Here is a 12,054-nt window from a genome sequence, read left to right on the forward strand (position 1 = left end):
AGCAATAGAACCATAAAATACAGCCATCCATAAACTAACTGGGATATATGGCTCTCCCTACTTATTGGCACTGCACTTTTGGGTATGTACATTAAATATGTGTCTATTTTACTACCCGGAGAACACAAAATGAGTGAAATCCAGCTATTTGCCTATTACTCTTTGACTGAAAAATTGTGTATGTTTATAGTGGAGATAGATCCACAGTTCCTGCTGGGCTGTGGTGGAGTCAAGGTGTTATTGATGACTTTGGGATGACGGCAGTGCTTACAAGGAGGGGGCCCTGTGTGACTTACGGGGCTCAGCCCGGTCTAATGCCACTAAATCGTTTGTGTCACGCCACGTCTCGGTGTATTTTGGGTGTGCTGCATATTTTACAGGCAAAGTATTTCAGAAAGATGTTAGAGACTTTAATAAATGATTTGTGCCATTTTTCATAGACTTCTCCATGTGAAGGCAGACTGGCAGTTACCAGGTCTCCAGGTTGTACAAATAAGATTTTACAAACCTTTACTTGTATAAAATATGATCTTTGTATATATAAAAATGGGAAGATTTTAAGATCACAGATATCTCAAACTTCCTGGGTGTAAAGTGCTTTCCTCATTTGATAAAATACCAACATCCTTATCCTGTTCTTAGTGAGCTGCAATAATACTTGGTGGCCAATATCCTGTCACCAGTGCCTGGATGCTGTTCTGTGCCTCACCTCAAAGTGGGGCTTTGTGGATGAAATTTTAGCAGAAGTTCGGGATGTTTGAAGTGAAAGGGATGGAGGAGGGAGAGGGTGCAGAGTGCTGTGTCCACACATGAGCGCCTGCACCCAGCCCCTCTGATGGCAGCACAGCAGGGAAAACATCCTGATACATGTCAGCTAGCATTAGCTGAGGAGAGAAAATCCTAAATTTCTCAGGCATTGACCTTACTTGGTGCTCGTACCCACCCTGGTGGCCTGGTGCCTCTGGCCCCTTCTCTGTTCCCCACAGGAGCAGCCTGGCGTGGCAGGGAGATGTGTTTCCAACGTGGGAGCTGATTTAGTTGCAATTTAGAAACGCAGGAATTCCCAACAGAAACAGGGAATTGTAATACAGGCCCAGAAGCCTCTTCCCAGGGCTCGGTGAGGACTGGAGGAGGCCAAGGCACCAGGAGAAATTGCCTTAAGCCCTCTGCTGCCCCGTGCCCCTGCCAGCCCGTGCTAATCCCTGGGCTCCGAGCCCGGCCCCACGGCCCAGCCTCAGCCCAAAATAAACTCCAGAGCCCCAGAGAGGGAGGGAGAGGAGCTCTGGCCCCTCGGTGTGCCGTGTCCATCCCAGCTGGGACAGCAGCAGCCCAGCATTTGGAGCATAATAATAATTCTGCAGATCAAAGCAGCTCTTCTTCAGACAATTACAGTAAAATTGAAGCTCTCCTCCAAGAGGAATGCATGTCCTTGTTGTGGTTTCCCTTTTTTGCCCTCCTTTTCTTTCTTTCTTTCTGTCGTCCCCCCCCCCTTTCCTTTTTTTTTTTTTTTTTTTTTTTTATCCTTTATGAGCAAATTGCTTTTTCAGGGCTATAGAAAGAACCGATTGGAAGCTGAAATCCTCCCTCTCTGCCCAGGGGTGGGATTCCCAGGGTTAGACATGTAACATCTGAAGGGTGATTTTTTTTAAAATTGATATCCGAGAATAAAAGAGAGAATAGTAGGAGAAGCTGATCAGGAATGAATAAAGTCTCCTTTTAAGCTGAAATAACCTTCCCCCCCCCTCCCCAATTTTCCCTCCAGAAAAGCCGGACTGTAATTGCTTGCAATCACTCGGCACAAATTGTCTGTGCGTATTTGCTTTTTAATTTTGTATAATCTGGTCCATTTCGCTCTCTCTGCCTTTGAGCTTAACCTCTCTCTTTCTCTCCCTCCTTTTCTCCCTTGCATGCCTTCCCTTTCTCTCTTGCTTTAATTCTTCGATGCTGCTAAAAAAAATTATTACTAATTCACAATGATCTTTGATGGCTTTTACTAAGGAAAAGGCACTCAGGAAAAAAAAAAAAAGAAACTGAGTGGACATGTGCTGCAACTGGTGAGATTTCTGTGTTATCTTTGAAGTGTTTGTTAATTTGTCTATTTATTTCATTTCTGTTTCCTTAAGACTCAGCAAGTGCTTTAATACCTGGCGGGATGTCGCTCCCCGCTCTCCGAGCAGGACTGGGGAGCCGGGCTGTGACCAGCCACCACTAATGACTCCTGCAGCTGAACTTGGGGCCTCACAAATAATGTTTCTGAGACGTAAATAATGACTTCAGAGGTGCTCAGAATTTAAGTTCTCATTCAGATTTTGCACTAAAATTTTCTTCAAGCAGATGCCTGCGAGCCTCTCTCTCAAGGTCTGGCCCAATGTTTGAGTAGGAGCCTAGCTGCTGTTCTGAAAAAAATGTTGTGTGCTAGCAGATGATAACAGAGATCCTGGGAAGGAGAAAGTGCACAGATACCATCTGTCAGAGCAGCAGCTCATCATTAATGCTTTAAACATTTAAAGACGAGTCCGTACAGCTTGGTGGTGTGTCGGCACCAGGGAGGGGATGGAAGGGCTGAAGACTTTGGCCTCGTTGCACTTTTTTGGTTTTGTTTTGTAAGCGAGCCCTGGCTTTGGCAGCTGGGCTGTCCTGCCCTGCCAGGGCCGGGCCCAGCACCCAGAGCAGCGCTCTGCCCTGGGGACCCTCAGCCCTGGGCTCCTCTTCCCTCCCCACTTTGGTTTCCTCAAGCCCGGTGCCGTGTCCTGGCTCCGGGACCTGATCCCACTGCCCGGCGGAGCCTGGAAGCCACCGACTTCCCTGGGATTGCTGGGGATGATTTGCTGCAGTACCATGTAAAGGATTTTATTTGGGATGTCCTGGTTCAGTATTCGGCTGCTGTGTTTTGGGGCTTTTCCCTGCCCTGTTGTTCAGGGTTTGTTTGGTTTGTTGGGGTTTTTTTCTCATTCTGACAGTGAAAAAATTTTTAAAAAGCAATGAAAATTAATGTAGTAAATATGTATTTTCTTGTGAGTTGGGATTTTTCCTTGCCATTTCCAGAAGCAGTGCTCTCACCTCTTGGATTTTGCTGGTTGTTTGTTACAAATGCTCTGAATTGTTTACTTCAAAAGAAGCATTAGGGACTTCTTTTCTTTTTAAAGAACTTCTAATGAGTAGTTCTAATCATGAGCAGAGATATTTGTATGAACAGTCCCCAGGTCTCCCAGACAAATTTTGGAAAAAGCCCCACATGCTTTCCCCCGTGTCACAGGAGGGTGGGGGCTCCAGACCTGTCTGGAATCCTGTTGCTGTTCCACTGGGTCCTACTTTCTGCAGCTGAGAATTTAACTTCCTATTGGGAGTCATTCTATGGTGGGGTGCTGCTCAGGATATGGTTTCTCTTGAAATCTCTCCCACAGGTAAATATTTTTTCACTCATAATACCTTGAAAGGAAAAAGAGAGCAAGCCCATGGCTGCATAGAGAAACCTGAAAAGGTCTGGATTCCATTCTTCAAGCTCTGGAGGGATCAAGGGGCTGGCAGGCACTGGCCTTCAATCTAAACAAGAAAAGAAAATTAAAAAGAGAGGAAAATAAGGAAAGGCAGCTTTACCCTCAAAACAAATAGTTGCTGATTCCAAGTAAACAAACCTGTAGGAAAAACCTGAGCAGTTTCAGAAGGAAAATTCCATGTATATTTCTCTTGATGCGTTTTAGGTTTGTTTGTAACAGATTTATAATCCTGTATTATTCAGCTTTTCATTTGAAATTCCAATGAGCTGTTTGAATGGTCTGGTGCAGGCTAGGAAGTAAAGAGCATAAAATAGTCCCATTGACTTATGATTTTCTGCTGACTTTTTCATTGTCATCCCATATCTTCATTCTCTGTCATCAGAGCGTTCCGGGAATGTCCTCTGTTGCCTGTCTGATAGCGCTTTGGAATATAGGAAATGGGATGAATTGCAGATGACTCAATAATTTATTCAGATGTGGTCTGTCATCTCTGGGCAGGCTTCAAGCGCACGTGGAGAGTGGCTGGGAGATTTTACACAAGTTTTCTTCAGATTTCCTTCCCAGACCATTTTTCCTTGGGCTCGTGGTGAGTCCAGAGCCTTGTCCGGGAGGTTTCAAATGTCAGCAGAACGGGCTGAGAAGGTGGGAATGGCTGATCCAAGCAGCACCTTGGCTGGGCCATGTCTCAGCAGTGGCTGCCACGACTCCTGCTGAAACACAGGAAGCAGACTCCATCAGTTGAATTATTTCTACAGACTGACCTTATGCTTTTAAATAAGATCTTGCTTTTAAATAAGATCTTGGTGGGAAGAGCAGGAGCTCTGTGCCCGACCACAGGGCTTGAGAGTGGAGAGCCCTCGTTTTAGGTGGTTGAGGGTGGAGGTGTTGTGTTCAGTTTGAGTTGACTCTCACCCAACCCTCGTGTGAGATTTCTGGTAACTGAGAGTGTCTGGACCTTTTTGTTCCCCTGAGCTGTCTCTTCACAAAAGATATTTCAGGGTCTTTCAGCCAGTTAGGAAAGTTCATTATATTTTTAATACAATGTGGAAAAAAAATTAAAATAATGATTTGATATACAGGCATTGATGAAAGATGTATTTTTAAAGTAGTAAATTAAAATCTCATTAATATTTCAGTGAGAATATTTTGTGCTTATCTGTTTCATCTCTATTTTTGACCTATGGCTTGGAGTTCACAGCATGAAGGAGATGGTGAAATCTGTTCACCATAAAATGTTAATTATAAGTAAATTACAGCACAAACGTTCAATCAGCCACATTAATTCTACATAAAGTGAATTATTGTAGCAGAAAATTTTAAAATGTGACTGAATTTTATAATCTGCATCCTCCATTTTCTACCTTTGCTCTTAGTGCTGTGCTGTTCCTCCCCAGCATGGCTGAACTCTGTGTGCTGGTGGGAAATGCTTTCTCTTTAGATGATGTTAAAAATGGAAGAGCACAATTTGATTCAGTTGTTTGCAGCTACTAAATGCCTCTTAAATAGAGAAAATTTTCTTTGCCCCGTGAGGAAGAGCAGCTGCAGGGTTGGAAAGGCAGGAGCTGTGGGTGGTGGGGATGGAGCTGGCTCTGGCAGCCTGAGCACTCTGACCTGGAGCTGGAGTTATCGCAGCCCCACGAGTGTTTGCAGGACCCTGCATTTGGCTTTAATCCTGTATTTGTTTTGACAGCCAAAAGGCACGTGAATCCCCATGTAGTTTTGAAAATGCAGCTGGAGGTCTTGCTGCCTTCCTGACCCTGGGGGGAAAGGCTTCCTTTGACTCACAGACTGGTCTGTAGTGGCACCGCCTTTGTAAATCCAAATGTTGCTGTGGCATTATAAAAGAATTTCAGCCAAGAAAATCTTGGAAATCTTGAAATTCCCTTGGAGGGAAGGGAGCAGAAGAAATTCCCTGTTTGCTCGTGGGAGGTGTGTGTGTGGATGCAGGAGCTGGTGGGCCTGCAGCCCAGTGAGATAACCCTCAGGGCAAAGCGTGCCACAGGGAAGGGCCACGGGTGGAAAGACAGAATCTCACAGAGTCACAGAGTTTGTACCTCGTGCTTCAACGTGTCCTGTCAGTGCTTGAGCTCTTGCAGATGCCATTTGGTGTCCCTGAGCTGCTGTGCCTCCACTCCTGGATCGTTTCCTGCCAGTGTGAGATGTGGGCTCCAGAAAACACGTGTGAGTCACTGAGATCTGAGCTGTGAAGGGCTGCGGAGGTCTTGGACACAATCCCCCACCATTTACTGCAAAATGAAAGCTCTTTTGTGGGAAGTGTGATGGGAAAGTGGAACAAAGCTCAGGCACCTAAACAAAGGAATTTGTGAGAAGATAATGATTATGAGGTGGTTTGTTTGCATGTAGGTACAGAACACGTAAAAGAGTCCCTGTGGTGAGTGAGATCGGAGCGCTGGCACTGGGAACTGCCACAGCCAGCGACCTCTATGGTCCCTGCCAGGCACGGGCTGTGCCATCCAGGTCTGCTGGGAGGTTCTGCATCCTCTGCCTTCCCCCCAAAGCTGTGTGGGCACAGCATCCTGGCCACCCTGGTTTAGTGGCACAGCCCTGTTCCCACAGGCTGGCTGGAGGAGAAGCCCTCTGCCCCATCCTGCCACAGCGTGCTCCCGCAGCTCCCTGGGACAGGTCAGGGTCTGATGGGCTCTGCCAGCTTGGTTTGCTGGGGAAACACCCCCTGAGGCCAGCCCAGGTGGGGCACAGGCTCTCCACAAAGGAACAGCGTTCCACCTGGAATGGGGGCATGGGAGGGATGGAGCTCCAGGACACAAAGTGTTGGAACAGGTGTGGCTGAAGACAGGCTGGGAAAATGGATTGTCACAGCGACCTCAGGGGTCACCAGTACATTGGAACTGGACCCAGCAGACGTTTTTGGAGTACCTGAGATGTTCTCAATGTTCAGGCATTGAGAGGCATTGTATTATGAGGAGACCAAGCTCAAATACAAAGGCTTCTCCTGGCTGCATTCCCCTTTGATGGTTTCTATCAGGCCACATCATAGTGAAATGATTTCCTTTCGTTATTTTCATTTGAAATCAAGGGTTTTGTTAGGTTTCAGTCAACTGCCTTCATCAGCTAATAGTAAACACTTACTTGTCTCCTTTCTACTCTCCCATTCTGCACAGTGAGTTGCTGCTGGGGTAAATTGTGCCCCGTGTATGAAGGTGGATCTCAGGACAGCCCAAAGGTACCTGGTGTAACCTTAAGGCCGGGCTCAGCAGGGTGTTGAAAGAACAAGATGTGATCAGTTAAGCCCCTCAAAAGGCACAAGCACAGAGGGGAAGTGTGAGGCAGGCTGGAAGCTCCAAGCCCTTGTTTTCCAGTAAGCAGCGTGATTGGCAGCAGGAATAAACACGAGCGGGAAGCTTGTGTATCAATCTAATTGTATAATTGCAGGTTGCTTTCTGCCTGGTTTGATGTGCAGATTGTAGTAATGTGGAGTGTCTCTTTAGTAATTTGCTATTAAATCCAACACTAGGAAGTAGTTCAGTGGCTTCCTGGATGGATACCTGGTGTTTGTGATCTTTATCTGCTGGAGCAGTGCCCGTGCCTGCCTTTTCCCTTTCCTCTTATTTTTGATTATATAGTGGTCAAAGTTTTTTCAGCAAGTTGCCAAGGTGAGTTAGACATAAAGGTCAAAATGTGATAACTCATTACTCAGTGTTGTAAAAGTCACTGCCAAGAGCTGAGAGCAATGTTTAATTATTCCCTGAACTTGTACAAAGTATTATTTTATATATGTTGTAATCAGTACACTGGGAGCACTGCCTGCCCAGACCCCGGCGCTGGCTCTGCTCAGAGCTCCCAGTCAGTCACTGGGCAGGAGGGGAAGGGTGGTGTTCGGTGAAACCCATGCAGGGAAAAATGTCAAATGGTATCTTTGATGATGGATGTAGAACAAAGCCCCAAAGGGAGCAAGCACCTTCTTACAGGGAGAACAGGAGCAGGCCCCAGCCTTTTCTGGCTTTGTCGTGGTTGGAAAACTGCTTAGTAGTAATAATGGAAAAAAAAAGTAAAGCCAAAGCCATCATGGCTTGCAGAGACATGGTGTTTAATAAATTCTGCTAAAAACATGAGCTGAAAGGTAATTCCAAGTAGATATTGCCAGGTCAGGAGGTTTTCCAGTCAGGCGAGTGTCTCCTTGTGCATTATGTATGCCCTCGGCTATGCCCCAGTGTTGATGATAGGATCTTTTTTTGGTGTGTTGTGTTGCAGATTCATAGTGGGCCAACAGGTAACCAAAAATGCTGATTAAAAATCTACAATATTTCCCTGAATAAAGAGAGTTGGCATCTATTGACCTTTGGTCTTGCTGGGGTTGGCAGAGGCTTTGTGGGGCACTGGTGAGGCATCCTGCTCTTGGTGCAACATCTGGGAATTGGTGGGTAAATAAATAACAGACACCTGTAGGAGTCAAGGTTTTCTTCCTCTCCCAGAAGTGTTTTGCCATGACCTTGGTGCAGCTCCATCCTGCCTGGCTCAGACACTGGTTGCATCCCCAAAACTTAACCTCTGAACTCGCTGGGGTTATGCTCAAGCCAAAGATCACCGAGCTTTTAGAGATCAAGAGGATGTCAGTGAGGAGGGATGGCGCGATGAGCCTCAGACACTCATTAGTCCTTGCTGAACGCCAGAAAATAACGAATTTCAGCTTAGTCAACAGCAGTGAAAGGCACTTATTGTGTTCAGACTGCCTTGGGATGGCTTCTGCTTGTTGGCAAATGGCTTTATCCAAAGGGAAGAGCCCTCTGTGTGGTGTTCCCATGAGGGTGGCCGTGTCCCCACTCCTGCACATGCAGAGCGTTCTTGGCAATCAGAGTTTAATTAAGAGCTCCCCAAGACCAGCCAGGCTGGGCCTTAGCCCAGAGGGGCCCTGGCACCTGTGTTAGGGAACATGCTGGGGAAAAGGCTGGATTTCTGGCAAATGTCATCGCTGCTGCCTCACTTTGTGCGTCCTCACGAGTGTTTTTAATACGGCTGCGCTTTGTCTACCTGGAATATGCAAATAGTATTCAAATTAGAGCTCAGCTTTGTGACTGTCAGCACATACCCCCCAGCTTCCCTCTAGCAAGTGACTAATGGGAACATGTGTTCTTTCTATTTTTGTAAAGTGGGGGGAAGGAGGGCCAGAGCTGGCAGGGCTGAACCAGAGGGAGCAGAGCCTGCAGCAGAGGGTGACGATGGTGGGGTGGGGTCTGGAGCTGCTCCCTGGACCCACTGCCCAGGGCAGGGCTGGGAGAGACCCCCAGCCCCCTCCCCACACTGCCCAGCTCCCAGCAGACCCACAGCACAGCCCAAACTTCGTCCTTGGCATAGGCCATTTTCTTCCTTTACCCCATCCCTTTTATTCACAATTGTACCCATTCCTGTATTTGTTAGTGTTCCTACGGCAACAACTCTAACTGCTTACACAGAATTGTAATGTCAGGAAACTCTTTAATGTTTCTGTGGATGACTTAATGTGATTTAGGAGAAATCCACCTCATCCAGTGCTGGGCACTGGCTCTGGGCCCTGGGGACTTCCAACCACTTAAGGTCTCTGAACCTGCCTCCCATGTGGAGCAGGACTTTTGCCTTCTATCGATTCTGAAAGTTGGTCAGCAACAAAAATTAAAATAATAGCACACACTCAGCACACATTTGCTATTCCCAGAGGACTATAAACCAGAGGCCAAAGGCTCAGCTATTGCTGAAGCTCCTCTGGTGGCTCTAGGCTTTTCCAATCACATACAACAAGTACCTGAGGTGGGGACATCTCATGTCTTGCAGAAGCTGTGGTTCATTGTGAAGTGGGAGCCATGGTGGGTGTCACAGTCTGCTCTCCAGATCCCGGCCATGCTGCTGTAGTCAGCATGCTGGGACAGCAGCAGGACACCCCGCTCTGTCCTGTGCAGGGCTGTGGGAGAACAGTGCCAGGAGGTAATAAAGTATCTGAATGCAGCTGCAATGAGGACCCCAGACTGAGAGGCTCAGAATTGGTACTTTGCAAACGCTGGTGGCTCCATAGAACTGCCCTCCCAGGCTGCTCAGGATCTGTGTTCTGATGGAGAGGCACATTGCCACTCTGCCAACGGGGCTGTGTTGTAAATTTGCTCGTTTTGGCTGTTCTGCTTTCAGGTAGGAGATGTTTCCAAAGCAGGATGCTGTCCTTGCCTCTCCCTGAAGTCAGATCAAGTCCCAGGGCATGTGTCATTGCTGTCTCCCTGCCCTCCTGCCCCATGCAGTGTGTGCAGTCCCCACACAAGGACAGAGCTGGTTGGCCCCGTTTGTCAGCTCAAAGCGTGACTGAGGTGTTGCCTTCTGTTTTTAGTAAGACTGTCAGCACTGCTTTCTGCTCTGGATGAGGAGAGGAGGGTGATTTAAGCAGCCAGGATAGGAAAGTCACTCTTCTTAATTAGCACTAATGCAGTGAAGGTTGTTTTCTGGCCCTGGCAGGGGAAATGGTAATTAATATGGCAGGGAGACAGCAGAGAGGCAGACAGGGGAGTTCAAGGCCGGTGTGTGAGCTCCGACCCTGGGGCAGCGCTGGCAGAGGCGGTGGGACACGAAGCCTGTCCCTGTGGGATGGATGCATGGACAGAGCACTGGCCATGTCCCCTGGACCCCTGCCCAGTTCTGCAGCACCAGACATGGGGGTTCTTCACCTGCTGTAGCCTGACCAGCCTTTCCCACTCACAGTTTAACTGGTTTTGTGTTCTAATGATCAGCTTCCTTTGCACCTCTCAGCACAGCAGCCTTGGGGTTGACTCTTGCTGCTGTCAGCTGCGCCCTCGGGCCACGTCAGCAAAGCTGAGACCAGAGGAGAGCAGGGCCCAGTTCCCAGCAGGAAGATCAGTGTCTCTGCAGGGCACCATGCAGAAACCACAGGTGGACCAAGGGCAAGCAAACCCAGCTCTGTGTGGTCACAGTGACCCCTGCCATGGATTCGTGGGTGGTGGTCGGTTCTCAGACACTGAGCTCAGCTGTGGCTCAGTGCTCAGGCAGGGTTAAGGGGATCTGAGGTGAGCAAGGACCCATTATTGTGGGTGGAGTTGTGGTGGACAGAAGATGATTACACAAAGCAAGATCTCTTGTTGCATTTGAGTCCCTTTCATGTCACTTTTCATGAGGAGTTTGTCTGCTCAGGATCATGCTGCTGAGCTGGAAGGTGCTGTGCTAATTCTCTGTCTTGGTGAATTAACATGCTTTCTTCAGAATATGTGTTCCTCAACAGTTTTGTTTTTTTGGCATGTTATGTACCCACAAGCTTCTAGTGTGTTTGCTTTGCACTGTGACGTGGATACCTAATGTTATGCCCAGGAGCAATGGAGCAGGTTTTCTTAATTTGATGTTCCCAGTTTTGTTGGGAAGTAAAACCTGGATGCTGCCTGGTGAAAGGGTCTGGAGTTAGTCGTGCTGTTTGTAAAGACATCGGTTTGTCATTTTAACTGGGAGAGAAGTCAACCAAACCCCTAACATGAGATTTTCCTGGCTCCCTGGAAGGTTGATAAACCAGATAAACACGTGTGCTACAGGATTCACTCCTTAAATGTTCTAATAAAAATTGTTTAGCTGAGGACTTGACTTTGTTAAATGGCCTTGGAATCACCTTTTAAAAATCCAGGCAATATCCAAGTAGTGAAGAAAAAGCAGGGAGTGGACTGGCCAAGGTGTTCATGTACCTGGAGCAGCGTTCCTGTAGAGCAGCTTGGGAAACTCCTGCAGGGAAGGATGATCCTGATCAGTGCACCTGATCTGTGTCTAATGGCTGGAGGAGCCTCTCTAACCACAAAAACCAGTGCCCAGAGCTGGAGCTGGTCTTCCCACCTCAGAAGTGTCACCAAGGAGGCAACACTGCTCACGTTCCTCAGCTGAGCCATGGAAGACTTGAGCTCAGAGCTGCTTCTTTGCTTCTCCTCCTCCCTGTGGTGATAACCCAGTCTGAATAAAGCAAATAATTGCATTTGGGATAAGAGTAACCTGTGTAATGTTGACCATGGCTGGGAGCACCGTTCTGACTGAAGGGAGCAGTAAACACTTCTTTGCAACAGGAGAAAACAAGCCCTGGCTCATATGTGACCCCTCCTGTTCAGGCATTTGGTGGCTGCTTTTTGGGGGGCAATTTTCTGGTGTTCTTTGTTGTGGATTTAGGAGTTTCTCCTTCTGTATTCCAGGGGATTTGTTGGCATCTTTTCTGTGTGTGTTCTGGGGGCCAAAGTCTTTCTTCCTAGAAGAGAAAACGAAGGCAGGTGTTTCCTGGGGGGGCTGGGGCTGGCAGGAGGCATCGCCCCCCTGCCTGGGCAGCCCCTGCCTGCAGCCCTGCAAGAGAGGCCCTGCTGTCCTGTCTGCCTCCAGCAGGGAGACCAGGAGACTCGTGTCACCTCAGCCTGAAGCTGAAGTGAGGTCAGAAAGGTGAAAAGGCAGTATTTTATCCAAGAAGGAACCCAAGGATTTGGATTTGTGCCAGAGCAGCAAGTGCTAAATCATCATATCCCAACCAGGGGATTTATGGCAGAGTTACAAAGATGATAATTTATTTAAGCACTTGTGCTAAGAATTTTTT

At 47.7% G+C, this 12,054-nt stretch overlaps 1 long non-coding RNA gene across 1 annotated transcript in view; it reads left to right on the top strand.

Annotated features, from left to right (window-relative positions):
* LOC131582553 (uncharacterized) overlaps positions 1-12,054 on the top strand; it is a 258,694-nt gene that overhangs the window by 146,317 nt on the left and 100,323 nt on the right. The gene's annotated exons all lie outside the window — the stretch shown is intronic.

This window comes from Poecile atricapillus, chromosome 10, assembly GCF_030490865.1.
Source record: "Poecile atricapillus isolate bPoeAtr1 chromosome 10, bPoeAtr1.hap1, whole genome shotgun sequence".
Classification (NCBI taxonomy): Eukaryota; Metazoa; Chordata; class Aves; order Passeriformes; family Paridae; genus Poecile; species Poecile atricapillus.